Source organism: Hyla sarda, unplaced genomic scaffold (genome assembly GCF_029499605.1).
Source record: "Hyla sarda isolate aHylSar1 unplaced genomic scaffold, aHylSar1.hap1 scaffold_1118, whole genome shotgun sequence".
In the NCBI taxonomy this organism is placed as follows: Eukaryota; Metazoa; Chordata; class Amphibia; order Anura; family Hylidae; genus Hyla; species Hyla sarda.
Window position 1 is genome coordinate 1,646 of NW_026607739.1, and position 27,691 is coordinate 29,336.

The window sequence follows — 27,691 nt, forward strand, 5'->3', positions numbered from 1 at the left end:
TTAAAAAGGCCCCGTGGGAGTGCAATGGGCCCCTGTCTTGCTGCTTAGCAATAATGGTATGGGTTTAGGTTCTGCTGTGTGTACTGGTGGTTGACTGCCCCCCAGCCCAGAGTGTGCATGGAAAATTGTCTGGCAGCCTCCCTGACAGCAAGCAGTGATAGTGCCCATGAAGGGGACCTTGTTGGGCCCGCCCCTTTCACGGTTATCGCTTCTCGGCCTTTTGGCTAAGATCAAGTGTAGTATCTGTTCTTATCAGTTTAATATCTGATACGTCCCCTATCTGGGGACCATATATTAAATGGATTTTTGAGAACGGGGGCCGATTTCGAAGCTTGCTTCCGTCGCCCTATGCATTGACCCGATATGGCAGTATCTTCGGGTACAGTGCACCACCCCCTTACAGGGTTAAAAAGAAAGATTCCTACTTTCATTGCTACCTGCTTGCTGGCTAGCCAGCTAGCCAGCCCTGTGGGCCTTGCTGCTGCTGCAGCCAAAAAACAAAAGGTGGTGCTGCTGCTGCTTCTGCTGCTTCTGCTTCTGCTTGTGTCTGGCCCCTGTTGGAGCGTCCAGGCACAGGACTTCTGCTGCTGCTGACTAAATGGCCTCCTTAATTGGATCATTTGAGTAGCCAGCACACCTGTGCAGGTAGGGCATGACATGATAGGCAGCTGCCTTGATAGCGGGTGGGTGCTGAATGTTCCTAATTGACAAAATAAGATTAATGCTTATGAAGAAATATAAAATCTCATCCCTTCCCCAATATCGCGCCACACCCCTACCCCTTAATTCCCTGGTTGAACGTGATGGACATATGTCTTTTTTCGACCGTACTAACTATGTAACTATGTAACATAACATGGGGGGGGGGGGGGGGGGGGTCTCCTGGCTGTTCACACAGGTGTGTCATTGCTGTACATTGACCATGCATTGCTTCTGTGGTATTGCAAAGGCAAAGACAAATGCTTCCAGCCATCCATTGCACTAATGGATTGGTCATCAGCTGGCTGTCTATGTCCCGCATCAATATAGACCAAAGTACAGAGGGTTAGGCTATGCTATTGTGCACCTACCTGATGCATCAGAAGGTGCGAGGCCCTTGCTAAATTCTGTGCACAGACTTTGAGATCTATGCTTTAGACTGTATCTAAACCTGCTCCAACATGGACTGACATTCTGGCCTACTTTCAGCCGATGCGACTTGTCTGTCGCTGAACAGTCGCTTTTTATGTATTCAGCACCTATGTATAATGTTGTAAAAATGCTCTAGAAGCTAAAGTCGCAGAAATGTCACACATATTTGGCCTGCAACTTTCTGTGCGACAAATTCAGACAGGAAAAATCAGTATAAATCCTTAGAAAATTATCCCCCAGTGTCTCCATCTGCTGGCGGTATTGAATAAGCATTGCTGCACTGATGGGGTATGCATTAGACGAAAAAAAAGAAGAAAAAGAAGAATAATACGCCCAGAAAAGAGGCGAAAAGGAGAAAAACGTAAAAAAACGTGAAAAAAAAGTAAGAGGAAGAGAAGGGAAAAAAAGGTGGAAATGGGTTTAAAAGTGATTTCGGCGGAGAAATATATATATATATATATATATATATATATATATATATATATATATATGCGCACACACACACATAGATATAAACGTATTCTCCGTTGAGATATTGCAGCCGCTGCTGTGTCCAGGCCCAGGAGCCTTAGCACTGTGCTGTGATGTCACTCAATACCACTGACATCACTAGGTGTAAACAACATCTCTCCTTTGCTGTGTATGTGACTATGGAGCTGTTTGGTGATGTCGTCTATTACGGCCTTCATAGAAGCAACAGGAGATTGTTGCATCCATCTTGAACCCTCAGAACTACAGTGCTATGATGTCACTCACTTCCACAGGCCTTGCAGAGTGTAAACAACAACAACCCAGCTTTGTTGTGTATGTAACCAAAGGGATTTGTGATGTCACCTAGAACCTTCACAGCAGCGACAGCTTTATGAGGAGCATCAGCACTGCTCTGCCTGAGCAGAACCATCACCGCCATAGGTTGTCAAATAACCCGGATTTAACCCACACAGGTAAGTCCAATGGGGTGCAGGCATGTCCTCTATGCTTACAGCTTCCCGTGGGTGTTGGTTTGATACCGTTTGGGGACAGCCAAGGAGGCATCTGCAGGCAACAAAGGTAGGTGTGTGCTTGTGTGTGTGTTTCCTATGCAGATCCTAAGCCCAGTGTCACATGCAAGTAGGAGGAGTAAGAAGGGTTCCTGGCAAATCCGGGTTATGGATTGCATTTAAAAAGGCCCCGTGGGAGTGCAATGGGCCCCTGTCTTGCTGCTTAGCAATAATGGTATGGGTTTAGGTTCTGCTGTGTGTACTGGTGGTTGACTGCCCCCCAGCCCAGAGTGTGCATGGAAAATTGTCTGGCAGCCTCCCTGACAGCAAGCAGTGATAGTGCCCATGAAGGGGACCTTGTTGGGCCCGCCCCTTTCACGGTTATCGCTTCTCGGCCTTTTGGCTAAGATCAAGTGTAGTATCTGTTCTTATCAGTTTAATATCTGATACGTCCCCTATCTGGGGACCATATATTAAATGGATTTTTGAGAACGGGGGCCGATTTCGAAGCTTGCTTCCGTCGCCCTATGCATTGACCCGATATGGCAGTATCTTCGGGTACAGTGCACCACCCCCTTACAGGGTTAAAAAGAAAGATTCCTACTTTCATTGCTACCTGCTTGCTGGCTAGCCAGCTAGCCAGCCCTGTGGGCCTTGCTGCTGCTGCAGCCAAAAAACAAAAGGTGGTGCTGCTGCTGCTTCTGCTGCTTCTGCTTCTGCTTGTGTCTGGCCCCTGTTGGAGCGTCCAGGCACAGGACTTCTGCTGCTGCTGACTAAATGGCCTCCTTAATTGGATCATTTGAGTAGCCAGCACACCTGTGCAGGTAGGGCATGACATGATAGGCAGCTGCCTTGATAGCGGGTGGGTGCTGAATGTTCCTAATTGACAAAATAAGATTAATGCTTATGAAGAAATATAAAATCTCATCCCTTCCCCAATATCGCGCCACACCCCTACCCCTTAATTCCCTGGTTGAACGTGATGGACATATGTCTTTTTTCGACCGTACTAACTATGTAACTATGTAACATAACATGGGGGGGGGGGGGGGGTCTCCTGGCTGTTCACACAGGTGTGTCATTGCTGTACATTGACCATGCATTGCTTCTGTGGTATTGCAAAGGCAAAGACAAATGCTTCCAGCCATCCATTGCACTAATGGATTGGTCATCAGCTGGCTGTCTATGTCCCGCATCAATATAGACCAAAGTACAGAGGGTTAGGCTATGCTATTGTGCACCTACCTGATGCATCAGAAGGTGCGAGGCCCTTGCTAAATTCTGTGCACAGACTTTGAGATCTATGCTTTAGACTGTATCTAAACCTGCTCCAACATGGACTGACATTCTGGCCTACTTTCAGCCGATGCGACTTGTCTGTCGCTGAACAGTCGCTTTTTATGTATTCAGCACCTATGTATAATGTTGTAAAAATGCTCTAGAAGCTAAAGTCGCAGAAATGTCACACATATTTGGCCTGCAACTTTCTGTGCGACAAATTCAGACAGGAAAAATCAGTATAAATCCTTAGAAAATTATCCCCCAGTGTCTCCATCTGCTGGCGGTATTGAATAAGCATTGCTGCACTGATGGGGTATGCATTAGACGAAAAAAAAGAAGAAAAAGAAGAATAATACGCCCAGAAAAGAGGCGAAAAGGAGAAAAACGTAAAAAAACGTGAAAAAAAAGTAAGAGGAAGAGAAGGGAAAAAAAGGTGGAAATGGGTTTAAAAGTGATTTCGGCGGAGAAATATATATATATATATATATATATATATATATATATATATATATATGCGCACACACACACATAGATATAAACGTATTCTCCGTTGAGATATTGCAGCCGCTGCTGTGTCCAGGCCCAGGAGCCTTAGCACTGTGCTGTGATGTCACTCAATACCACTGACATCACTAGGTGTAAACAACATCTCTCCTTTGCTGTGTATGTGACTATGGAGCTGTTTGGTGATGTCGTCTATTACGGCCTTCATAGAAGCAACAGGAGATTGTTGCATCCATCTTGAACCCTCAGAACTACAGTGCTATGATGTCACTCACTTCCACAGGCCTTGCAGAGTGTAAACAACAACAACCCAGCTTTGTTGTGTATGTAACCAAAGGGATTTGTGATGTCACCTAGAACCTTCACAGCAGCGACAGCTTTATGAGGAGCATCAGCACTGCTCTGCCTGAGCAGAACCATCACCGCCATAGGTTGTCAAATAACCCGGATTTAACCCACACAGGTAAGTCCAATGGGGTGCAGGCATGTCCTCTATGCTTACAGCTTCCCGTGGGTGTTGGTTTGATACCGTTTGGGGACAGCCAAGGAGGCATCTGCAGGCAACAAAGGTAGGTGTGTGCTTGTGTGTGTGTTTCCTATGCAGATCCTAAGCCCAGTGTCACATGCAAGTAGGAGGAGTAAGAAGGGTTCCTGGCAAATCCGGGTTATGGATTGCATTTAAAAAGGCCCCGTGGGAGTGCAATGGGCCCCTGTCTTGCTGCTTAGCAATAATGGTATGGGTTTAGGTTCTGCTGTGTGTACTGGTGGTTGACTGCCCCCCAGCCCAGAGTGTGCATGGAAAATTGTCTGGCAGCCTCCCTGACAGCAAGCAGTGATAGTGCCCATGAAGGGGACCTTGTTGGGCCCGCCCCTTTCACGGTTATCGCTTCTCGGCCTTTTGGCTAAGATCAAGTGTAGTATCTGTTCTTATCAGTTTAATATCTGATACGTCCCCTATCTGGGGACCATATATTAAATGGATTTTTGAGAACGGGGGCCGATTTCGAAGCTTGCTTCCGTCGCCCTATGCATTGACCCGATATGGCAGTATCTTCGGGTACAGTGCACCACCCCCTTACAGGGTTAAAAAGAAAGATTCCTACTTTCATTGCTACCTGCTTGCTGGCTAGCCAGCTAGCCAGCCCTGTGGGCCTTGCTGCTGCTGCAGCCAAAAAACAAAAGGTGGTGCTGCTGCTGCTTCTGCTGCTTCTGCTTCTGCTTGTGTCTGGCCCCTGTTGGAGCGTCCAGGCACAGGACTTCTGCTGCTGCTGACTAAATGGCCTCCTTAATTGGATCATTTGAGTAGCCAGCACACCTGTGCAGGTAGGGCATGACATGATAGGCAGCTGCCTTGATAGCGGGTGGGTGCTGAATGTTCCTAATTGACAAAATAAGATTAATGCTTATGAAGAAATATAAAATCTCATCCCTTCCCCAATATCGCGCCACACCCCTACCCCTTAATTCCCTGGTTGAACGTGATGGACATATGTCTTTTTTCGACCGTACTAACTATGTAACTATGTAACATAACATGGGGGGGGGGGGGGGGGGGTCTCCTGGCTGTTCACACAGGTGTGTCATTGCTGTACATTGACCATGCATTGCTTCTGTGGTATTGCAAAGGCAAAGACAAATGCTTCCAGCCATCCATTGCACTAATGGATTGGTCATCAGCTGGCTGTCTATGTCCCGCATCAATATAGACCAAAGTACAGAGGGTTAGGCTATGCTATTGTGCACCTACCTGATGCATCAGAAGGTGCGAGGCCCTTGCTAAATTCTGTGCACAGACTTTGAGATCTATGCTTTAGACTGTATCTAAACCTGCTCCAACATGGACTGACATTCTGGCCTACTTTCAGCCGATGCGACTTGTCTGTCGCTGAACAGTCGCTTTTTATGTATTCAGCACCTATGTATAATGTTGTAAAAATGCTCTAGAAGCTAAAGTCGCAGAAATGTCACACATATTTGGCCTGCAACTTTCTGTGCGACAAATTCAGACAGGAAAAATCAGTATAAATCCTTAGAAAATTATCCCCCAGTGTCTCCATCTGCTGGCGGTATTGAATAAGCATTGCTGCACTGATGGGGTATGCATTAGACGAAAAAAAAGAAGAAAAAGAAGAATAATACGCCCAGAAAAGAGGCGAAAAGGAGAAAAACGTAAAAAAACGTGAAAAAAAAGTAAGAGGAAGAGAAGGGAAAAAAAGGTGGAAATGGGTTTAAAAGTGATTTCGGCGGAGAAATATATATATATATATATATATATATATATATATATATATATATATGCGCACACACACACATAGATATAAACGTATTCTCCGTTGAGATATTGCAGCCGCTGCTGTGTCCAGGCCCAGGAGCCTTAGCACTGTGCTGTGATGTCACTCAATACCACTGACATCACTAGGTGTAAACAACATCTCTCCTTTGCTGTGTATGTGACTATGGAGCTGTTTGGTGATGTCGTCTATTACGGCCTTCATAGAAGCAACAGGAGATTGTTGCATCCATCTTGAACCCTCAGAACTACAGTGCTATGATGTCACTCACTTCCACAGGCCTTGCAGAGTGTAAACAACAACAACCCAGCTTTGTTGTGTATGTAACCAAAGGGATTTGTGATGTCACCTAGAACCTTCACAGCAGCGACAGCTTTATGAGGAGCATCAGCACTGCTCTGCCTGAGCAGAACCATCACCGCCATAGGTTGTCAAATAACCCGGATTTAACCCACACAGGTAAGTCCAATGGGGTGCAGGCATGTCCTCTATGCTTACAGCTTCCCGTGGGTGTTGGTTTGATACCGTTTGGGGACAGCCAAGGAGGCATCTGCAGGCAACAAAGGTAGGTGTGTGCTTGTGTGTGTGTTTCCTATGCAGATCCTAAGCCCAGTGTCACATGCAAGTAGGAGGAGTAAGAAGGGTTCCTGGCAAATCCGGGTTATGGATTGCATTTAAAAAGGCCCCGTGGGAGTGCAATGGGCCCCTGTCTTGCTGCTTAGCAATAATGGTATGGGTTTAGGTTCTGCTGTGTGTACTGGTGGTTGACTGCCCCCCAGCCCAGAGTGTGCATGGAAAATTGTCTGGCAGCCTCCCTGACAGCAAGCAGTGATAGTGCCCATGAAGGGGACCTTGTTGGGCCCGCCCCTTTCACGGTTATCGCTTCTCGGCCTTTTGGCTAAGATCAAGTGTAGTATCTGTTCTTATCAGTTTAATATCTGATACGTCCCCTATCTGGGGACCATATATTAAATGGATTTTTGAGAACGGGGGCCGATTTCGAAGCTTGCTTCCGTCGCCCTATGCATTGACCCGATATGGCAGTATCTTCGGGTACAGTGCACCACCCCCTTACAGGGTTAAAAAGAAAGATTCCTACTTTCATTGCTACCTGCTTGCTGGCTAGCCAGCTAGCCAGCCCTGTGGGCCTTGCTGCTGCTGCAGCCAAAAAACAAAAGGTGGTGCTGCTGCTGCTTCTGCTGCTTCTGCTTCTGCTTGTGTCTGGCCCCTGTTGGAGCGTCCAGGCACAGGACTTCTGCTGCTGCTGACTAAATGGCCTCCTTAATTGGATCATTTGAGTAGCCAGCACACCTGTGCAGGTAGGGCATGACATGATAGGCAGCTGCCTTGATAGCGGGTGGGTGCTGAATGTTCCTAATTGACAAAATAAGATTAATGCTTATGAAGAAATATAAAATCTCATCCCTTCCCCAATATCGCGCCACACCCCTACCCCTTAATTCCCTGGTTGAACGTGATGGACATATGTCTTTTTTCGACCGTACTAACTATGTAACTATGTAACATAACATGGGGGGGGGGGGGGGGGTCTCCTGGCTGTTCACACAGGTGTGTCATTGCTGTACATTGACCATGCATTGCTTCTGTGGTATTGCAAAGGCAAAGACAAATGCTTCCAGCCATCCATTGCACTAATGGATTGGTCATCAGCTGGCTGTCTATGTCCCGCATCAATATAGACCAAAGTACAGAGGGTTAGGCTATGCTATTGTGCACCTACCTGATGCATCAGAAGGTGCGAGGCCCTTGCTAAATTCTGTGCACAGACTTTGAGATCTATGCTTTAGACTGTATCTAAACCTGCTCCAACATGGACTGACATTCTGGCCTACTTTCAGCCGATGCGACTTGTCTGTCGCTGAACAGTCGCTTTTTATGTATTCAGCACCTATGTATAATGTTGTAAAAATGCTCTAGAAGCTAAAGTCGCAGAAATGTCACACATATTTGGCCTGCAACTTTCTGTGCGACAAATTCAGACAGGAAAAATCAGTATAAATCCTTAGAAAATTATCCCCCAGTGTCTCCATCTGCTGGCGGTATTGAATAAGCATTGCTGCACTGATGGGGTATGCATTAGACGAAAAAAAAGAAGAAAAAGAAGAATAATACGCCCAGAAAAGAGGCGAAAAGGAGAAAAACGTAAAAAAACGTGAAAAAAAAGTAAGAGGAAGAGAAGGGAAAAAAAGGTGGAAATGGGTTTAAAAGTGATTTCGGCGGAGAAATATATATATATATATATATATATATATATATATATATATATATATATATGCGCACACACACACATAGATATAAACGTATTCTCCGTTGAGATATTGCAGCCGCTGCTGTGTCCAGGCCCAGGAGCCTTAGCACTGTGCTGTGATGTCACTCAATACCACTGACATCACTAGGTGTAAACAACATCTCTCCTTTGCTGTGTATGTGACTATGGAGCTGTTTGGTGATGTCGTCTATTACGGCCTTCATAGAAGCAACAGGAGATTGTTGCATCCATCTTGAACCCTCAGAACTACAGTGCTATGATGTCACTCACTTCCACAGGCCTTGCAGAGTGTAAACAACAACAACCCAGCTTTGTTGTGTATGTAACCAAAGGGATTTGTGATGTCACCTAGAACCTTCACAGCAGCGACAGCTTTATGAGGAGCATCAGCACTGCTCTGCCTGAGCAGAACCATCACCGCCATAGGTTGTCAAATAACCCGGATTTAACCCACACAGGTAAGTCCAATGGGGTGCAGGCATGTCCTCTATGCTTACAGCTTCCCGTGGGTGTTGGTTTGATACCGTTTGGGGACAGCCAAGGAGGCATCTGCAGGCAACAAAGGTAGGTGTGTGCTTGTGTGTGTGTTTCCTATGCAGATCCTAAGCCCAGTGTCACATGCAAGTAGGAGGAGTAAGAAGGGTTCCTGGCAAATCCGGGTTATGGATTGCATTTAAAAAGGCCCCGTGGGAGTGCAATGGGCCCCTGTCTTGCTGCTTAGCAATAATGGTATGGGTTTAGGTTCTGCTGTGTGTACTGGTGGTTGACTGCCCCCCAGCCCAGAGTGTGCATGGAAAATTGTCTGGCAGCCTCCCTGACAGCAAGCAGTGATAGTGCCCATGAAGGGGACCTTGTTGGGCCCGCCCCTTTCACGGTTATCGCTTCTCGGCCTTTTGGCTAAGATCAAGTGTAGTATCTGTTCTTATCAGTTTAATATCTGATACGTCCCCTATCTGGGGACCATATATTAAATGGATTTTTGAGAACGGGGGCCGATTTCGAAGCTTGCTTCCGTCGCCCTATGCATTGACCCGATATGGCAGTATCTTCGGGTACAGTGCACCACCCCCTTACAGGGTTAAAAAGAAAGATTCCTACTTTCATTGCTACCTGCTTGCTGGCTAGCCAGCTAGCCAGCCCTGTGGGCCTTGCTGCTGCTGCAGCCAAAAAACAAAAGGTGGTGCTGCTGCTGCTTCTGCTGCTTCTGCTTCTGCTTGTGTCTGGCCCCTGTTGGAGCGTCCAGGCACAGGACTTCTGCTGCTGCTGACTAAATGGCCTCCTTAATTGGATCATTTGAGTAGCCAGCACACCTGTGCAGGTAGGGCATGACATGATAGGCAGCTGCCTTGATAGCGGGTGGGTGCTGAATGTTCCTAATTGACAAAATAAGATTAATGCTTATGAAGAAATATAAAATCTCATCCCTTCCCCAATATCGCGCCACACCCCTACCCCTTAATTCCCTGGTTGAACGTGATGGACATATGTCTTTTTTCGACCGTACTAACTATGTAACTATGTAACATAACATGGGGGGGGGGGGGGGGTCTCCTGGCTGTTCACACAGGTGTGTCATTGCTGTACATTGACCATGCATTGCTTCTGTGGTATTGCAAAGGCAAAGACAAATGCTTCCAGCCATCCATTGCACTAATGGATTGGTCATCAGCTGGCTGTCTATGTCCCGCATCAATATAGACCAAAGTACAGAGGGTTAGGCTATGCTATTGTGCACCTACCTGATGCATCAGAAGGTGCGAGGCCCTTGCTAAATTCTGTGCACAGACTTTGAGATCTATGCTTTAGACTGTATCTAAACCTGCTCCAACATGGACTGACATTCTGGCCTACTTTCAGCCGATGCGACTTGTCTGTCGCTGAACAGTCGCTTTTTATGTATTCAGCACCTATGTATAATGTTGTAAAAATGCTCTAGAAGCTAAAGTCGCAGAAATGTCACACATATTTGGCCTGCAACTTTCTGTGCGACAAATTCAGACAGGAAAAATCAGTATAAATCCTTAGAAAATTATCCCCCAGTGTCTCCATCTGCTGGCGGTATTGAATAAGCATTGCTGCACTGATGGGGTATGCATTAGACGAAAAAAAAGAAGAAAAAGAAGAATAATACGCCCAGAAAAGAGGCGAAAAGGAGAAAAACGTAAAAAAACGTGAAAAAAAAGTAAGAGGAAGAGAAGGGAAAAAAAGGTGGAAATGGGTTTAAAAGTGATTTCGGCGGAGAAATATATATATATATATATATATATATATATATATATATATATATATATATGCGCACACACACACATAGATATAAACGTATTCTCCGTTGAGATATTGCAGCCGCTGCTGTGTCCAGGCCCAGGAGCCTTAGCACTGTGCTGTGATGTCACTCAATACCACTGACATCACTAGGTGTAAACAACATCTCTCCTTTGCTGTGTATGTGACTATGGAGCTGTTTGGTGATGTCGTCTATTACGGCCTTCATAGAAGCAACAGGAGATTGTTGCATCCATCTTGAACCCTCAGAACTACAGTGCTATGATGTCACTCACTTCCACAGGCCTTGCAGAGTGTAAACAACAACAACCCAGCTTTGTTGTGTATGTAACCAAAGGGATTTGTGATGTCACCTAGAACCTTCACAGCAGCGACAGCTTTATGAGGAGCATCAGCACTGCTCTGCCTGAGCAGAACCATCACCGCCATAGGTTGTCAAATAACCCGGATTTAACCCACACAGGTAAGTCCAATGGGGTGCAGGCATGTCCTCTATGCTTACAGCTTCCCGTGGGTGTTGGTTTGATACCGTTTGGGGACAGCCAAGGAGGCATCTGCAGGCAACAAAGGTAGGTGTGTGCTTGTGTGTGTGTTTCCTATGCAGATCCTAAGCCCAGTGTCACATGCAAGTAGGAGGAGTAAGAAGGGTTCCTGGCAAATCCGGGTTATGGATTGCATTTAAAAAGGCCCCGTGGGAGTGCAATGGGCCCCTGTCTTGCTGCTTAGCAATAATGGTATGGGTTTAGGTTCTGCTGTGTGTACTGGTGGTTGACTGCCCCCCAGCCCAGAGTGTGCATGGAAAATTGTCTGGCAGCCTCCCTGACAGCAAGCAGTGATAGTGCCCATGAAGGGGACCTTGTTGGGCCCGCCCCTTTCACGGTTATCGCTTCTCGGCCTTTTGGCTAAGATCAAGTGTAGTATCTGTTCTTATCAGTTTCTCGGCCTTTTGGCTAAGATCAAGTGTAGTATCTGTTCTTATCAGTTTTCATGCTGGTGGGGATGGGTGCTGCATGGAGGATGCAGGTGTACCAGGGCTTTCCGGGGCTGGTTCTGAGGAATCAGCTCGACGGCTGCCCCGATGTGACCTGTTCCCTCCGGGTCTCGCCATGAGGCTGAGAGGGTCTAGAGCCGAGGTACTTTTGTTCCTCGGGGAGTGGTGACCCCGAGGTGCCGAAACTCACTGGGAGAATAGGCTCACTGAGTTGAAGCACGGGCACCATAATCTCTTCACCTTGTGGCACTCACCTCTTGATTCCCGGCCTTCTGGCTAGGATCAGAGAAATTTTTATAGATCCGGCCGGATGTCCGGGCAGTATATCTGCACACATTCACTTATTTATTTCTTTTTTGTTTCACTGTGTCACTTTTTGCGTGTTGTGTGTTCACAGGATTGGTCAGGATGCGGTAGCCCTTCTGGGTGTCCCTCCTGGCGGTCTAGGGGAGGTGTGTGTGGCCATTAGGTTCCGCACCTCCCTGCAAACACCCCGGGTACTCCTGCTTTGGCAGGGTACCTACCGTAATCGGCTCTGCGGGCAGATACCTTGGCTAACGCCAAGGGGGATGCCGGGAGCATTTGTGGTCCCCTAGTAGCTTCGGCGAAAAGGGACATCAAACCTGGAACCTCGCAGGTACCTTTTGGTCCGGAGGCGAAGGGTAAGGTTTGTTGGGGGGCCTCTCTCCTATCGGAGAAGGGCTTGCGATAGACCGCATCCTTTGTGCACGTTTTTTTAGTGTAACACGTTTGCACTTTTTCTTGCACTTTGGGTGAATCGAAAGCACGTTCCTCGGCTTTAGATAAAAAAAAAAAAAAAAAAAAATCTGTTCTTATCAGTTTAATATCTGATACGTCCCCTATCTGGGGACCATATATTAAATGGATTTTTGAGAACGGGGGCCGATTTCGAAGCTTGCTTCCGTCGCCCTATGCATTGACCCGATATGGCAGTATCTTCGGGTACAGTGCACCACCCCCTTACAGGGTTAAAAAGAAAGATTCCTACTTTCATTGCTACCTGCTTGCTGGCTAGCCAGCTAGCCAGCCCTGTGGGCCTTGCTGCTGCTGCAGCCAAAAAACAAAAGGTGGTGCTGCTGCTGCTTCTGCTGCTTCTGCTTCTGCTTGTGTCTGGCCCCTGTTGGAGCGTCCAGGCACAGGACTTCTGCTGCTGCTGACTAAATGGCCTCCTTAATTGGATCATTTGAGTAGCCAGCACACCTGTGCAGGTAGGGCATGACATGATAGGCAGCTGCCTTGATAGCGGGTGGGTGCTGAATGTTCCTAATTGACAAAATAAGATTAATGCTTATGAAGAAATATAAAATCTCATCCCTTCCCCAATATCGCGCCACACCCCTACCCCTTAATTCCCTGGTTGAACGTGATGGACATATGTCTTTTTTCGACCGTACTAACTATGTAACTATGTAACATAACATGGGGGGGGGGGGGGGGGGGGGTCTCCTGGCTGTTCACACAGGTGTGTCATTGCTGTACATTGACCATGCATTGCTTCTGTGGTATTGCAAAGGCAAAGACAAATGCTTCCAGCCATCCATTGCACTAATGGATTGGTCATCAGCTGGCTGTCTATGTCCCGCATCAATATAGACCAAAGTACAGAGGGTTAGGCTATGCTATTGTGCACCTACCTGATGCATCAGAAGGTGCGAGGCCCTTGCTAAATTCTGTGCACAGACTTTGAGATCTATGCTTTAGACTGTATCTAAACCTGCTCCAACATGGACTGACATTCTGGCCTACTTTCAGCCGATGCGACTTGTCTGTCGCTGAACAGTCGCTTTTTATGTATTCAGCACCTATGTATAATGTTGTAAAAATGCTCTAGAAGCTAAAGTCGCAGAAATGTCACACATATTTGGCCTGCAACTTTCTGTGCGACAAATTCAGACAGGAAAAATCAGTATAAATCCTTAGAAAATTATCCCCCAGTGTCTCCATCTGCTGGCGGTATTGAATAAGCATTGCTGCACTGATGGGGTATGCATTAGACGAAAAAAAAGAAGAAAAAGAAGAATAATACGCCCAGAAAAGAGGCGAAAAGGAGAAAAACGTAAAAAAACGTGAAAAAAAAGTAAGAGGAAGAGAAGGGAAAAAAAGGTGGAAATGGGTTTAAAAGTGATTTCGGCGGAGAAATATATATATATATATATATATATATATATATATATATATATATGCGCACACACACACATAGATATAAACGTATTCTCCGTTGAGATATTGCAGCCGCTGCTGTGTCCAGGCCCAGGAGCCTTAGCACTGTGCTGTGATGTCACTCAATACCACTGACATCACTAGGTGTAAACAACATCTCTCCTTTGCTGTGTATGTGACTATGGAGCTGTTTGGTGATGTCGTCTATTACGGCCTTCATAGAAGCAACAGGAGATTGTTGCATCCATCTTGAACCCTCAGAACTACAGTGCTATGATGTCACTCACTTCCACAGGCCTTGCAGAGTGTAAACAACAACAACCCAGCTTTGTTGTGTATGTAACCAAAGGGATTTGTGATGTCACCTAGAACCTTCACAGCAGCGACAGCTTTATGAGGAGCATCAGCACTGCTCTGCCTGAGCAGAACCATCACCGCCATAGGTTGTCAAATAACCCGGATTTAACCCACACAGGTAAGTCCAATGGGGTGCAGGCATGTCCTCTATGCTTACAGCTTCCCGTGGGTGTTGGTTTGATACCGTTTGGGGACAGCCAAGGAGGCATCTGCAGGCAACAAAGGTAGGTGTGTGCTTGTGTGTGTGTTTCCTATGCAGATCCTAAGCCCAGTGTCACATGCAAGTAGGAGGAGTAAGAAGGGTTCCTGGCAAATCCGGGTTATGGATTGCATTTAAAAAGGCCCCGTGGGAGTGCAATGGGCCCCTGTCTTGCTGCTTAGCAATAATGGTATGGGTTTAGGTTCTGCTGTGTGTACTGGTGGTTGACTGCCCCCCAGCCCAGAGTGTGCATGGAAAATTGTCTGGCAGCCTCCCTGACAGCAAGCAGTGATAGTGCCCATGAAGGGGACCTTGTTGGGCCCGCCCCTTTCACGGTTATCGCTTCTCGGCCTTTTGGCTAAGATCAAGTGTAGTATCTGTTCTTATCAGTTTAATATCTGATACGTCCCCTATCTGGGACCATATATTAAATGGATTTTTGAGAACGGGGGCCGATTTCGAAGCTTGCTTCCGTCGCCCTATGCATTGACCCGATATGGCAGTATCTTCGGGTACAGTGCACCACCCCCTTACAGGGTTAAAAAGAAAGATTCCTACTTTCATTGCTACCTGCTTGCTGGCTAGCCAGCTAGCCAGCCCTGTGGGCCTTGCTGCTGCTGCAGCCAAAAAACAAAAGGTGGTGCTGCTGCTGCTTCTGCTGCTTCTGCTTCTGCTTGTGTCTGGCCCCTGTTGGAGCGTCCAGGCACAGGACTTCTGCTGCTGCTGACTAAATGGCCTCCTTAATTGGATCATTTGAGTAGCCAGCACACCTGTGCAGGTAGGGCATGACATGATAGGCAGCTGCCTTGATAGCGGGTGGGTGCTGAATGTTCCTAATTGACAAAATAAGATTAATGCTTATGAAGAAATATAAAATCTCATCCCTTCCCCAATATCGCGCCACACCCCTACCCCTTAATTCCCTGGTTGAACGTGATGGACATATGTCTTTTTTCGACCGTACTAACTATGTAACTATGTAACATAACATGGGGGGGGGGGGGGGGGGGTCTCCTGGCTGTTCACACAGGTGTGTCATTGCTGTACATTGACCATGCATTGCTTCTGTGGTATTGCAAAGGCAAAGACAAATGCTTCCAGCCATCCATTGCACTAATGGATTGGTCATCAGCTGGCTGTCTATGTCCCGCATCAATATAGACCAAAGTACAGAGGGTTAGGCTATGCTATTGTGCACCTACCTGATGCATCAGAAGGTGCGAGGCCCTTGCTAAATTCTGTGCACAGACTTTGAGATCTATGCTTTAGACTGTATCTAAACCTGCTCCAACATGGACTGACATTCTGGCCTACTTTCAGCCGATGCGACTTGTCTGTCGCTGAACAGTCGCTTTTTATGTATTCAGCACCTATGTATAATGTTGTAAAAATGCTCTAGAAGCTAAAGTCGCAGAAATGTCACACATATTTGGCCTGCAACTTTCTGTGCGACAAATTCAGACAGGAAAAATCAGTATAAATCCTTAGAAAATTATCCCCCAGTGTCTCCATCTGCTGGCGGTATTGAATAAGCATTGCTGCACTGATGGGGTATGCATTAGACGAAAAAAAAGAAGAAAAAGAAGAATAATACGCCCAGAAAAGAGGCGAAAAGGAGAAAAACGTAAAAAAACGTGAAAAAAAAGTAAGAGGAAGAGAAGGGAAAAAAAGGTGGAAATGGGTTTAAAAGTGATTTCGGCGGAGAAATATATATATATATATATATATATATATATATATATATATATGCGCACACACACACATAGATATAAACGTATTCTCCGTTGAGATATTGCAGCCGCTGCTGTGTCCAGGCCCAGGAGCCTTAGCACTGTGCTGTGATGTCACTCAATACCACTGACATCACTAGGTGTAAACAACATCTCTCCTTTGCTGTGTATGTGACTATGGAGCTGTTTGGTGATGTCGTCTATTACGGCCTTCATAGAAGCAACAGGAGATTGTTGCATCCATCTTGAACCCTCAGAACTACAGTGCTATGATGTCACTCACTTCCACAGGCCTTGCAGAGTGTAAACAACAACAACCCAGCTTTGTTGTGTATGTAACCAAAGGGATTTGTGATGTCACCTAGAACCTTCACAGCAGCGACAGCTTTATGAGGAGCATCAGCACTGCTCTGCCTGAGCAGAACCATCACCGCCATAGGTTGTCAAATAACCCGGATTTAACCCACACAGGTAAGTCCAATGGGGTGCAGGCATGTCCTCTATGCTTACAGCTTCCCGTGGGTGTTGGTTTGATACCGTTTGGGGACAGCCAAGGAGGCATCTGCAGGCAACAAAGGTAGGTGTGTGCTTGTGTGTGTGTTTCCTATGCAGATCCTAAGCCCAGTGTCACATGCAAGTAGGAGGAGTAAGAAGGGTTCCTGGCAAATCCGGGTTATGGATTGCATTTAAAAAGGCCCCGTGGGAGTGCAATGGGCCCCTGTCTTGCTGCTTAGCAATAATGGTATGGGTTTAGGTTCTGCTGTGTGTACTGGTGGTTGACTGCCCCCCAGCCCAGAGTGTGCATGGAAAATTGTCTGGCAGCCTCCCTGACAGCAAGCAGTGATAGTGCCCATGAAGGGGACCTTGTTGGGCCCGCCCCTTTCACGGTTATCGCTTCTCGGCCTTTTGGCTAAGATCAAGTGTAGTATCTGTTCTTATCAGTTTAATATCTGATACGTCCCCTATCTGGGGACCATATATTAAATGGATTTTTGAGAACGGGGGCCGATTTCGAAGCTTGCTTCCGTCGCCCTATGCATTGACCCGATATGGCAGTATCTTCGGGTACAGTGCACCACCCCCTTACAGGGTTAAAAAGAAAGATTCCTACTTTCATTGCTACCTGCTTGCTGGCTAGCCAGCTAGCCAGCCCTGTGGGCCTTGCTGCTGCTGCAGCCAAAAAACAAAAGGTGGTGCTGCTGCTGCTTCTGCTGCTTCTGCTTCTGCTTGTGTCTGGCCCCTGTTGGAGCGTCCAGGCACAGGACTTCTGCTGCTGCTGACTAAATGGCCTCCTTAATTGGATCATTTGAGTAGCCAGCACACCTGTGCAGGTAGGGCATGACATGATAGGCAGCTGCCTTGATAGCGGGTGGGTGCTGAATGTTCCTAATTGACAAAATAAGATTAATGCTTATGAAGAAATATAAAATCTCATCCCTTCCCCAATATCGCGCCACACCCCTACCCCTTAATTCCCTGGTTGAACGTGATGGACATATGTCTTTTTTCGACCGTACTAACTATGTAACTATGTAACATAACATGGGGGGGGGGGGGGGGGTCTCCTGGCTGTTCACACAGGTGTGTCATTGCTGTACATTGACCATGCATTGCTTCTGTGGTATTGCAAAGGCAAAGACAAATGCTTCCAGCCATCCATTGCACTAATGGATTGGTCATCAGCTGGCTGTCTATGTCCCGCATCAATATAGACCAAAGTACAGAGGGTTAGGCTATGCTATTGTGCACCTACCTGATGCATCAGAAGGTGCGAGGCCCTTGCTAAATTCTGTGCACAGACTTTGAGATCTATGCTTTAGACTGTATCTAAACCTGCTCCAACATGGACTGACATTCTGGCCTACTTTCAGCCGATGCGACTTGTCTGTCGCTGAACAGTCGCTTTTTATGTATTCAGCACCTATGTATAATGTTGTAAAAATGCTCTAGAAGCTAAAGTCGCAGAAATGTCACACATATTTGGCCTGCAACTTTCTGTGCGACAAATTCAGACAGGAAAAATCAGTATAAATCCTTAGAAAATTATCCCCCAGTGTCTCCATCTGCTGGCGGTATTGAATAAGCATTGCTGCACTGATGGGGTATGCATTAGACGAAAAAAAAGAAGAAAAAGAAGAATAATACGCCCAGAAAAGAGGCGAAAAGGAGAAAAACGTAAAAAAACGTGAAAAAAAGTAAGAGGAAGAGAAGGGAAAAAAAGGTGGAAATGGGTTTAAAAGTGATTTCGGCGGAGAAATATATATATATATATATATATATATATATATATATATATATGCGCACACACACACATAGATATAAACGTATTCTCCGTTGAGATATTGCAGCCGCTGCTGTGTCCAGGCCCAGGAGCCTTAGCACTGTGCTGTGATGTCACTCAATACCACTGACATCACTAGGTGTAAACAACATCTCTCCTTTGCTGTGTATGTGACTATGGAGCTGTTTGGTGATGTCGTCTATTACGGCCTTCATAGAAGCAACAGGAGATTGTTGCATCCATCTTGAACCCTCAGAACTACAGTGCTATGATGTCACTCACTTCCACAGGCCTTGCAGAGTGTAAACAACAACAACCCAGCTTTGTTGTGTATGTAACCAAAGGGATTTGTGATGTCACCTAGAACCTTCACAGCAGCGACAGCTTTATGAGGAGCATCAGCACTGCTCTGCCTGAGCAGAACCATCACCGCCATAGGTTGTCAAATAACCCGGATTTAACCCACACAGGTAAGTCCAATGGGGTGCAGGCATGTCCTCTATGCTTACAGCTTCCCGTGGGTGTTGGTTTGATACCGTTTGGGGACAGCCAAGGAGGCATCTGCAGGCAACAAAGGTAGGTGTGTGCTTGTGTGTGTGTTTCCTATGCAGATCCTAAGCCCAGTGTCACATGCAAGTAGGAGGAGTAAGAAGGGTTCCTGGCAAATCCGGGTTATGGATTGCATTTAAAAAGGCCCCGTGGGAGTGCAATGGGCCCCTGTCTTGCTGCTTAGCAATAATGGTATGGGTTTAGGTTCTGCTGTGTGTACTGGTGGTTGACTGCCCCCCAGCCCAGAGTGTGCATGGAAAATTGTCTGGCAGCCTCCCTGACAGCAAGCAGTGATAGTGCCCATGAAGGGGACCTTGTTGGGCCCGCCCCTTTCACGGTTATCGCTTCTCGGCCTTTTGGCTAAGATCAAGTGTAGTATCTGTTCTTATCAGTTTAATATCTGATACGTCCCCTATCTGGGGACCATATATTAAATGGATTTTTGAGAACGGGGGCCGATTTCGAAGCTTGCTTCCGTCGCCCTATGCATTGACCCGATATGGCAGTATCTTCGGGTACAGTGCACCACCCCCTTACAGGGTTAAAAAGAAAGATTCCTACTTTCATTGCTACCTGCTTGCTGGCTAGCCAGCTAGCCAGCCCTGTGGGCCTTGCTGCTGCTGCAGCCAAAAAACAAAAGGTGGTGCTGCTGCTGCTTCTGCTGCTTCTGCTTCTGCTTGTGTCTGGCCCCTGTTGGAGCGTCCAGGCACAGGACTTCTGCTGCTGCTGACTAAATGGCCTCCTTAATTGGATCATTTGAGTAGCCAGCACACCTGTGCAGGTAGGGCATGACATGATAGGCAGCTGCCTTGATAGATAGCGGGTGGGTGCTGAATGTTCCTAATTGACAAAATAAGATTAATGCTTATGAAGAAATATAAAATCTCATCCCTTCCCCAATATCGCGCCACACCCCTACCCCTTAATTCCCTGGTTGAACGTGATGGACATATGTCTTTTTTCGACCGTACTAACTATGTAACTATGTAACATAACATGGGGGGGGGGGGGGGGTCTCCTGGCTGTTCACACAGGTGTGTCATTGCTGTACATTGACCATGCATTGCTTCTGTGGTATTGCAAAGGCAAAGACAAATGCTTCCAGCCATCCATTGCACTAATGGATTGGTCATCAGCTGGCTGTCTATGTCCCGCATCAATATAGACCAAAGTACAGAGGGTTAGGCTATGCTATTGTGCACCTACCTGATGCATCAGAAGGTGCGAGGCCCTTGCTAAATTCTGTGCACAGACTTTGAGATCTATGCTTTAGACTGTATCTAAACCTGCTCCAACATGGACTGACATTCTGGCCTACTTTCAGCCGATGCGACTTGTCTGTCGCTGAACAGTCGCTTTTTATGTATTCAGCACCTATGTATAATGTTGTAAAAATGCTCTAGAAGCTAAAGTCGCAGAAATGTCACACATATTTGGCCTGCAACTTTCTGTGCGACAAATTCAGACAGGAAAAATCAGTATAAATCCTTAGAAAATTATCCCCCAGTGTCTCCATCTGCTGGCGGTATTGAATAAGCATTGCTGCACTGATGGGGTATGCATTAGACGAAAAAAAAGAAGAAAAAGAAGAATAATACGCCCAGAAAAGAGGCGAAAAGGAGAAAAACGTAAAAAAACGTGAAAAAAAAGTAAGAGGAAGAGAAGGGAAAAAAAGGTGGAAATGGGTTTAAAAGTGATTTCGGCGGAGAAATATATATATATATATATATATATATATATATATATATATATATATGCGCACACACACACATAGATATAAACGTATTCTCCGTTGAGATATTGCAGCCGCTGCTGTGTCCAGGCCCAGGAGCCTTAGCACTGTGCTGTGATGTCACTCAATACCACTGACATCACTAGGTGTAAACAACATCTCTCCTTTGCTGTGTATGTGACTATGGAGCTGTTTGGTGATGTCGTCTATTACGGCCTTCATAGAAGCAACAGGAGATTGTTGCATCCATCTTGAACCCTCAGAACTACAGTGCTATGATGTCACTCACTTCCACAGGCCTTGCAGAGTGTAAACAACAACAACCCAGCTTTGTTGTGTATGTAACCAAAGGGATTTGTGATGTCACCTAGAACCTTCACAGCAGCGACAGCTTTATGAGGAGCATCAGCACTGCTCTGCCTGAGCAGAACCATCACCGCCATAGGTTGTCAAATAACCCGGATTTAACCCACACAGGTAAGTCCAATGGGGTGCAGGCATGTCCTCTATGCTTACAGCTTCCCGTGGGTGTTGGTTTGATACCGTTTGGGGACAGCCAAGGAGGCATCTGCAGGCAACAAAGGTAGGTGTGTGCTTGTGTGTGTGTTTCCTATGCAGATCCTAAGCCCAGTGTCACATGCAAGTAGGAGGAGTAAGAAGGGTTCCTGGCAAATCCGGGTTATGGATTGCATTTAAAAAGGCCCCGTGGGAGTGCAATGGGCCCCTGTCTTGCTGCTTAGCAATAATGGTATGGGTTTAGGTTCTGCTGTGTGTACTGGTGGTTGACTGCCCCCCAGCCCAGAGTGTGCATGGAAAATTGTCTGGCAGCCTCCCTGACAGCAAGCAGTGATAGTGCCCATGAAGGGGACCTTGTTGGGCCCGCCCCTTTCACGGTTATCGCTTCTCGGCCTTTTGGCTAAGATCAAGTGTAGTATCTGTTCTTATCAGTTTAATATCTGATACGTCCCCTATCTGGGGACCATATATTAAATGGATTTTTGAGAACGGGGGCCGATTTCGAAGCTTGCTTCCGTCGCCCTATGCATTGACCCGATATGGCAGTATCTTCGGGTACAGTGCACCACCCCCTTACAGGGTTAAAAAGAAAGATTCCTACTTTCATTGCTACCTGCTTGCTGGCTAGCCAGCTAGCCAGCCCTGTGGGCCTTGCTGCTGCTGCAGCCAAAAAACAAAAGGTGGTGGTGCTGCTGCTGCTTCTGCTGCTTCTGCTTCTGCTTGTGTCTGGCCCCTGTTGGAGCGTCCAGGCACAGGACTTCTGCTGCTGCTGACTAAATGGCCTCCTTAATTGGATCATTTGAGTAGCCAGCACACCTGTGCAGGTAGGGCATGACATGATAGGCAGCTGCCTTGATAGCGGGTGGGTGCTGAATGTTCCTAATTGACAAAATAAGATTAATGCTTATGAAGAAATATAAAATCTCATCCCTTCCCCAATATCGCGCCACACCCCTACCCCTTAATTCCCTGGTTGAACGTGATGGACATATGTCTTTTTTCGACCGTACTAACTATGTAACTATGTAACATAACATGGGGGGGGGGGGGGGGTCTCCTGGCTGTTCACACAGGTGTGTCATTGCTGTACATTGACCATGCATTGCTTCTGTGGTATTGCAAAGGCAAAGACAAATGCTTCCAGCCATCCATTGCACTAATGGATTGGTCATCAGCTGGCTGTCTATGTCCCGCATCAATATAGACCAAAGTACAGAGGGTTAGGCTATGCTATTGTGCACCTACCTGATGCATCAGAAGGTGCGAGGCCCTTGCTAAATTCTGTGCACAGACTTTGAGATCTATGCTTTAGACTGTATCTAAACCTGCTCCAACATGGACTGACATTCTGGCCTACTTTCAGCCGATGCGACTTGTCTGTCGCTGAACAGTCGCTTTTTATGTATTCAGCACCTATGTATAATGTTGTAAAAATGCTCTAGAAGCTAAAGTCGCAGAAATGTCACACATATTTGGCCTGCAACTTTCTGTGCGACAAATTCAGACAGGAAAAATCAGTATAAATCCTTAGAAAATTATCCCCCAGTGTCTCCATCTGCTGGCGGTATTGAATAAGCATTGCTGCACTGATGGGGTATGCATTAGACGAAAAAAAAGAAGAAAAAGAAGAATAATACGCCCAGAAAAGAGGCGAAAAGGAGAAAAACGTAAAAAAACGTGAAAAAAAAGTAAGAGGAAGAGAAGGGAAAAAAAGGTGGAAATGGGTTTAAAAGTGATTTCGGCGGAGAAATATATATATATATATATATATATATATATATATATATATATATATGCGCACACACACACATAGATATAAACGTATTCTCCGTTGAGATATTGCAGCCGCTGCTGTGTCCAGGCCCAGGAGCCTTAGCACTGTGCTGTGATGTCACTCAATACCACTGACATCACTAGGTGTAAACAACATCTCTCCTTTGCTGTGTATGTGACTATGGAGCTGTTTGGTGATGTCGTCTATTACGGCCTTCATAGAAGCAACAGGAGATTGTTGCATCCATCTTGAACCCTCAGAACTACAGTGCTATGATGTCACTCACTTCCACAGGCCTTGCAGAGTGTAAACAACAACAACCCAGCTTTGTTGTGTATGTAACCAAAGGGATTTGTGATGTCACCTAGAACCTTCACAGCAGCGACAGCTTTATGAGGAGCATCAGCACTGCTCTGCCTGAGCAGAACCATCACCGCCATAGGTTGTCAAATAACCCGGATTTAACCCACACAGGTAAGTCCAATGGGGTGCAGGCATGTCCTCTATGCTTACAGCTTCCCGTGGGTGTTGGTTTGATACCGTTTGGGGACAGCCAAGGAGGCATCTGCAGGCAACAAAGGTAGGTGTGTGCTTGTGTGTGTGTTTCCTATGCAGATCCTAAGCCCAGTGTCACATGCAAGTAGGAGGAGTAAGAAGGGTTCCTGGCAAATCCGGTTATGGATTGCATTTAAAAAGGCCCCGTGGGAGTGCAATGGGCCCCTGTCTTGCTGCTTAGCAATAATGGTATGGGTTTAGGTTCTGCTGTGTGTACTGGTGGTTGACTGCCCCCCAGCCCAGAGTGTGCATGGAAAATTGTCTGGCAGCCTCCCTGACAGCAAGCAGTGATAGTGCCCATGAAGGGGACCTTGTTGGGCCCGCCCCTTTCACGGTTATCGCTTCTCGGCCTTTTGGCTAAGATCAAGTGTAGTATCTGTTCTTATCAGTTTAATATCTGATACGTCCCCTATCTGGGGACCATATATTAAATGGATTTTTGAGAACGGGGGCCGATTTCGAAGCTTGCTTCCGTCGCCCTATGCATTGACCCGATATGGCAGTATCTTCGGGTACAGTGCACCACCCCCTTACAGGGTTAAAAAGAAAGATTCCTACTTTCATTGCTACCTGCTTGCTGGCTAGCCAGCTAGCCAGCCCTGTGGGCCTTGCTGCTGCTGCAGCCAAAAAACAAAAGGTGGTGCTGCTGCTGCTTCTGCTGCTTCTGCTTCTGCTTGTGTCTGGCCCCTGTTGGAGCGTCCAGGCACAGGACTTCTGCTGCTGCTGACTAAATGGCCTCCTTAATTGGATCATTTGAGTAGCCAGCACACCTGTGCAGGTAGGGCATGACATGATAGGCAGCTGCCTTGATAGCGGGTGGGTGCTGAATGTTCCTAATTGACAAAATAAGATTAATGCTTATGAAGAAATATAAAATCTCATCCCTTCCCCAATATCGCGCCACACCCCTACCCCTTAATTCCCTGGTTGAACGTGATGGACATATGTCTTTTTTCGACCGTACTAACTATGTAACTATGTAACATAACATGGGGGGGGGGGGGGGTCTCCTGGCTGTTCACACAGGTGTGTCATTGCTGTACATTGACCATGCATTGCTTCTGTGGTATTGCAAAGGCAAAGACAAATGCTTCCAGCCATCCATTGCACTAATGGATTGGTCATCAGCTGGCTGTCTATGTCCCGCATCAATATAGACCAAAGTACAGAGGGTTAGGCTATGCTATTGTGCACCTACCTGATGCATCAGAAGGTGCGAGGCCCTTGCTAAATTCTGTGCACAGACTTTGAGATCTATGCTTTAGACTGTATCTAAACCTGCTCCAACATGGACTGACATTCTGGCCTACTTTCAGCCGATGCGACTTGTCTGTCGCTGAACAGTCGCTTTTTATGTATTCAGCACCTATGTATAATGTTGTAAAAATGCTCTAGAAGCTAAAGTCGCAGAAATGTCACACATATTTGGCCTGCAACTTTCTGTGCGACAAATTCAGACAGGAAAAATCAGTATAAATCCTTAGAAAATTATCCCCCAGTGTCTCCATCTGCTGGCGGTATTGAATAAGCATTGCTGCACTGATGGGGTATGCATTAGACGAAAAAAAAGAAGAAAAAGAAGAATAATACGCCCAGAAAAGAGGCGAAAAGGAGAAAAACGTAAAAAAACGTGAAAAAAAAGTAAGAGGAAGAGAAGGGAAAAAAAGGTGGAAATGGGTTTAAAAGTGATTTCGGCGGAGTATATATATATATATATATATATATATATATATATATATATATATATGCGCACACACACACATAGATATAAACGTATTCTCCGTTGAGATATTGCAGCCGCTGCTGTGTCCAGGCCCAGGAGCCTTAGCACTGTGCTGTGATGTCACTCAATACCACTGACATCACTAGGTGTAAACAACATCTCTCCTTTGCTGTGTATGTGACTATGGAGCTGTTTGGTGATGTCGTCTATTACGGCCTTCATAGAAGCAACAGGAGATTGTTGCATCCATCTTGAACCCTCAGAACTACAGTGCTATGATGTCACTCACTTCCACAGGCCTTGCAGAGTGTAAACAACAACAACCCAGCTTTGTTGTGTATGTAACCAAAGGGATTTGTGATGTCACCTAGAACCTTCACAGCAGCGACAGCTTTATGAGGAGCATCAGCACTGCTCTGCCTGAGCAGAACCATCACCGCCATAGGTTGTCAAATAACCCGGATTTAACCCACACAGGTAAGTCCAATGGGGTGCAGGCATGTCCTCTATGCTTACAGCTTCCCGTGGGTGTTGGTTTGATACCGTTTGGGGACAGCCAAGGAGGCATCTGCAGGCAACAAAGGTAGGTGTGTGCTTGTGTGTGTGTTTCCTATGCAGATCCTAAGCCCAGTGTCACATGCAAGTAGGAGGAGTAAGAAGGGTTCCTGGCAAATCCGGGTTATGGATTGCATTTAAAAAGGCCCCGTGGGAGTGCAATGGGCCCCTGTCTTGCTGCTTAGCAATAATGGTATGGGTTTAGGTTCTGCTGTGTGTACTGGTGGTTGACTGCCCCCCAGCCCAGAGTGTGCATGGAAAATTGTCTGGCAGCCTCCCTGACAGCAAGCAGTGATAGTGCCCATGAAGGGGACCTTGTTGGGCCCGCCCCTTTCACGGTTATCGCTTCTCGGCCTTTTGGCTAAGATCAAGTGTAGTATCTGTTCTTATCAGTTTAATATCTGATACGTCCCCTATCTGGGGACCATATATTAAATGGATTTTTGAGAACGGGGGCCGATTTCGAAGCTTGCTTCCGTCGCCCTATGCATTGACCCGATATGGCAGTATCTTCGGGTACAGTGCACCACCCCCTTACAGGGTTAAAAAGAAAGATTCCTACTTTCATTGCTACCTGCTTGCTGGCTAGCCAGCTAGCCAGCCCTGTGGGCCTTGCTGCTGCTGCAGCCAAAAAACAAAAGGTGGTGCTGCTGCTGCTTCTGCTGCTTCTGCTTCTGCTTGTGTCTGGCCCCTGTTGGAGCGTCCAGGCACAGGACTTCTGCTGCTGCTGACTAAATGGCCTCCTTAATTGGATCATTTGAGTAGCCAGCACACCTGTGCAGGTAGGGCATGACATGATAGGCAGCTGCCTTGATAGCGGGTGGGTGCTGAATGTTCCTAATTGACAAAATAAGATTAATGCTTATGAAGAAATATAAAATCTCATCCCTTCCCCAATATCGCGCCACACCCCTACCCCTTAATTCCCTGGTTGAACGTGATGGACATATGTCTTTTTTCGACCGTACTAACTATGTAACTATGTAACATAACATGGGGGGGGGGGGGGGGTCTCCTGGCTGTTCACACAGGTGTGTCATTGCTGTACATTGACCATGCATTGCTTCTGTGGTATTGCAAAGGCAAAGACAAATGCTTCCAGCCATCCATTGCACTAATGGATTGGTCATCAGCTGGCTGTCTATGTCCCGCATCAATATAGACCAAAGTACAGAGGGTTAGGCTATGCTATTGTGCACCTACCTGATGCATCAGAAGGTGCGAGGCCCTTGCTAAATTCTGTGCACAGACTTTGAGATCTATGCTTTAGACTGTATCTAAACCTGCTCCAACATGGACTGACATTCTGGCCTACTTTCAGCCGATGCGACTTGTCTGTCGCTGAACAGTCGCTTTTTATGTATTCAGCACCTATGTATAATGTTGTAAAAATGCTCTAGAAGCTAAAGTCGCAGAAATGTCACACATATTTGGCCTGCAACTTTCTGTGCGACAAATTCAGACAGGAAAAATCAGTATAAATCCTTAGAAAATTATCCCCCAGTGTCTCCATCTGCTGGCGGTATTGAATAAGCATTGCTGCACTGATGGGGTATGCATTAGACGAAAAAAAAGAAGAAAAAGAAGAATAATACGCCCAGAAAAGAGGCGAAAAGGAGAAAAACGTAAAAAAACGTGAAAAAAAAGTAAGAGGAAGAGAAGGGAAAAAAAGGTGGAAATGGGTTTAAAAGTGATTTCGGCGGAGAAATATATATATATATATATATATATATATATATATATATATATATATGCGCACACACACACATAGATATAAACGTATTCTCC

The 27,691-nt window shown here is 46.3% G+C and overlaps 12 non-coding genes and 1 pseudogene across 12 annotated transcripts; all 13 read left to right on the plus strand.

Annotated features, from left to right (window-relative positions):
- Positions 1 to 204: 204 nt before the first annotated feature.
- Positions 205 to 395, plus strand: LOC130301261 (U2 spliceosomal RNA). The gene has a single exon (XR_008851937.1). It is a non-coding gene; the product is annotated as a U2 spliceosomal RNA (small nuclear RNA).
- Positions 396 to 2,494: 2,099 nt separating this feature from the next.
- Positions 2,495 to 2,685, plus strand: LOC130301274 (U2 spliceosomal RNA). The gene has a single exon (XR_008851948.1). It is a non-coding gene; the product is annotated as a U2 spliceosomal RNA (small nuclear RNA).
- Positions 2,686 to 4,778: 2,093 nt separating this feature from the next.
- LOC130301285 (U2 spliceosomal RNA) lies at positions 4,779 to 4,969 on the plus strand. The gene has a single exon (XR_008851959.1). It is a non-coding gene; the product is annotated as a U2 spliceosomal RNA (small nuclear RNA).
- A 2,096-nt stretch (positions 4,970 to 7,065) lies between these two features.
- Positions 7,066 to 7,256, plus strand: LOC130301296 (U2 spliceosomal RNA). Its single transcript, XR_008851970.1, has one exon. It is a non-coding gene; the product is annotated as a U2 spliceosomal RNA (small nuclear RNA).
- Positions 7,257 to 9,354: 2,098 nt separating this feature from the next.
- LOC130301307 (U2 spliceosomal RNA) lies at positions 9,355 to 9,545 on the plus strand. The gene has a single exon (XR_008851980.1). It is a non-coding gene; the product is annotated as a U2 spliceosomal RNA (small nuclear RNA).
- A 2,097-nt stretch (positions 9,546 to 11,642) lies between these two features.
- LOC130301262 (U2 spliceosomal RNA) lies at positions 11,643 to 11,747 on the plus strand (annotated as a pseudogene).
- A 796-nt stretch (positions 11,748 to 12,543) lies between these two features.
- Positions 12,544 to 12,730, plus strand: LOC130301310 (U2 spliceosomal RNA). The gene has a single exon (XR_008851983.1). It is a non-coding gene; the product is annotated as a U2 spliceosomal RNA (small nuclear RNA).
- A 2,096-nt stretch (positions 12,731 to 14,826) lies between these two features.
- On the plus strand, positions 14,827 to 15,016 carry LOC130301304 (U2 spliceosomal RNA). The gene has a single exon (XR_008851978.1). It is a non-coding gene; the product is annotated as a U2 spliceosomal RNA (small nuclear RNA).
- Positions 15,017 to 17,108: 2,092 nt separating this feature from the next.
- On the plus strand, positions 17,109 to 17,299 carry LOC130301263 (U2 spliceosomal RNA). Its single transcript, XR_008851938.1, has one exon. It is a non-coding gene; the product is annotated as a U2 spliceosomal RNA (small nuclear RNA).
- A 2,089-nt stretch (positions 17,300 to 19,388) lies between these two features.
- LOC130301264 (U2 spliceosomal RNA) lies at positions 19,389 to 19,579 on the plus strand. The gene has a single exon (XR_008851939.1). It is a non-coding gene; the product is annotated as a U2 spliceosomal RNA (small nuclear RNA).
- A 2,097-nt stretch (positions 19,580 to 21,676) lies between these two features.
- Positions 21,677 to 21,867, plus strand: LOC130301265 (U2 spliceosomal RNA). Its single transcript, XR_008851940.1, has one exon. It is a non-coding gene; the product is annotated as a U2 spliceosomal RNA (small nuclear RNA).
- A 2,095-nt stretch (positions 21,868 to 23,962) lies between these two features.
- Positions 23,963 to 24,153, plus strand: LOC130301266 (U2 spliceosomal RNA). Its single transcript, XR_008851941.1, has one exon. It is a non-coding gene; the product is annotated as a U2 spliceosomal RNA (small nuclear RNA).
- Positions 24,154 to 26,244: 2,091 nt separating this feature from the next.
- LOC130301267 (U2 spliceosomal RNA) lies at positions 26,245 to 26,435 on the plus strand. Its single transcript, XR_008851942.1, has one exon. It is a non-coding gene; the product is annotated as a U2 spliceosomal RNA (small nuclear RNA).
- Positions 26,436 to 27,691: the final 1,256 nt, after the last annotated feature.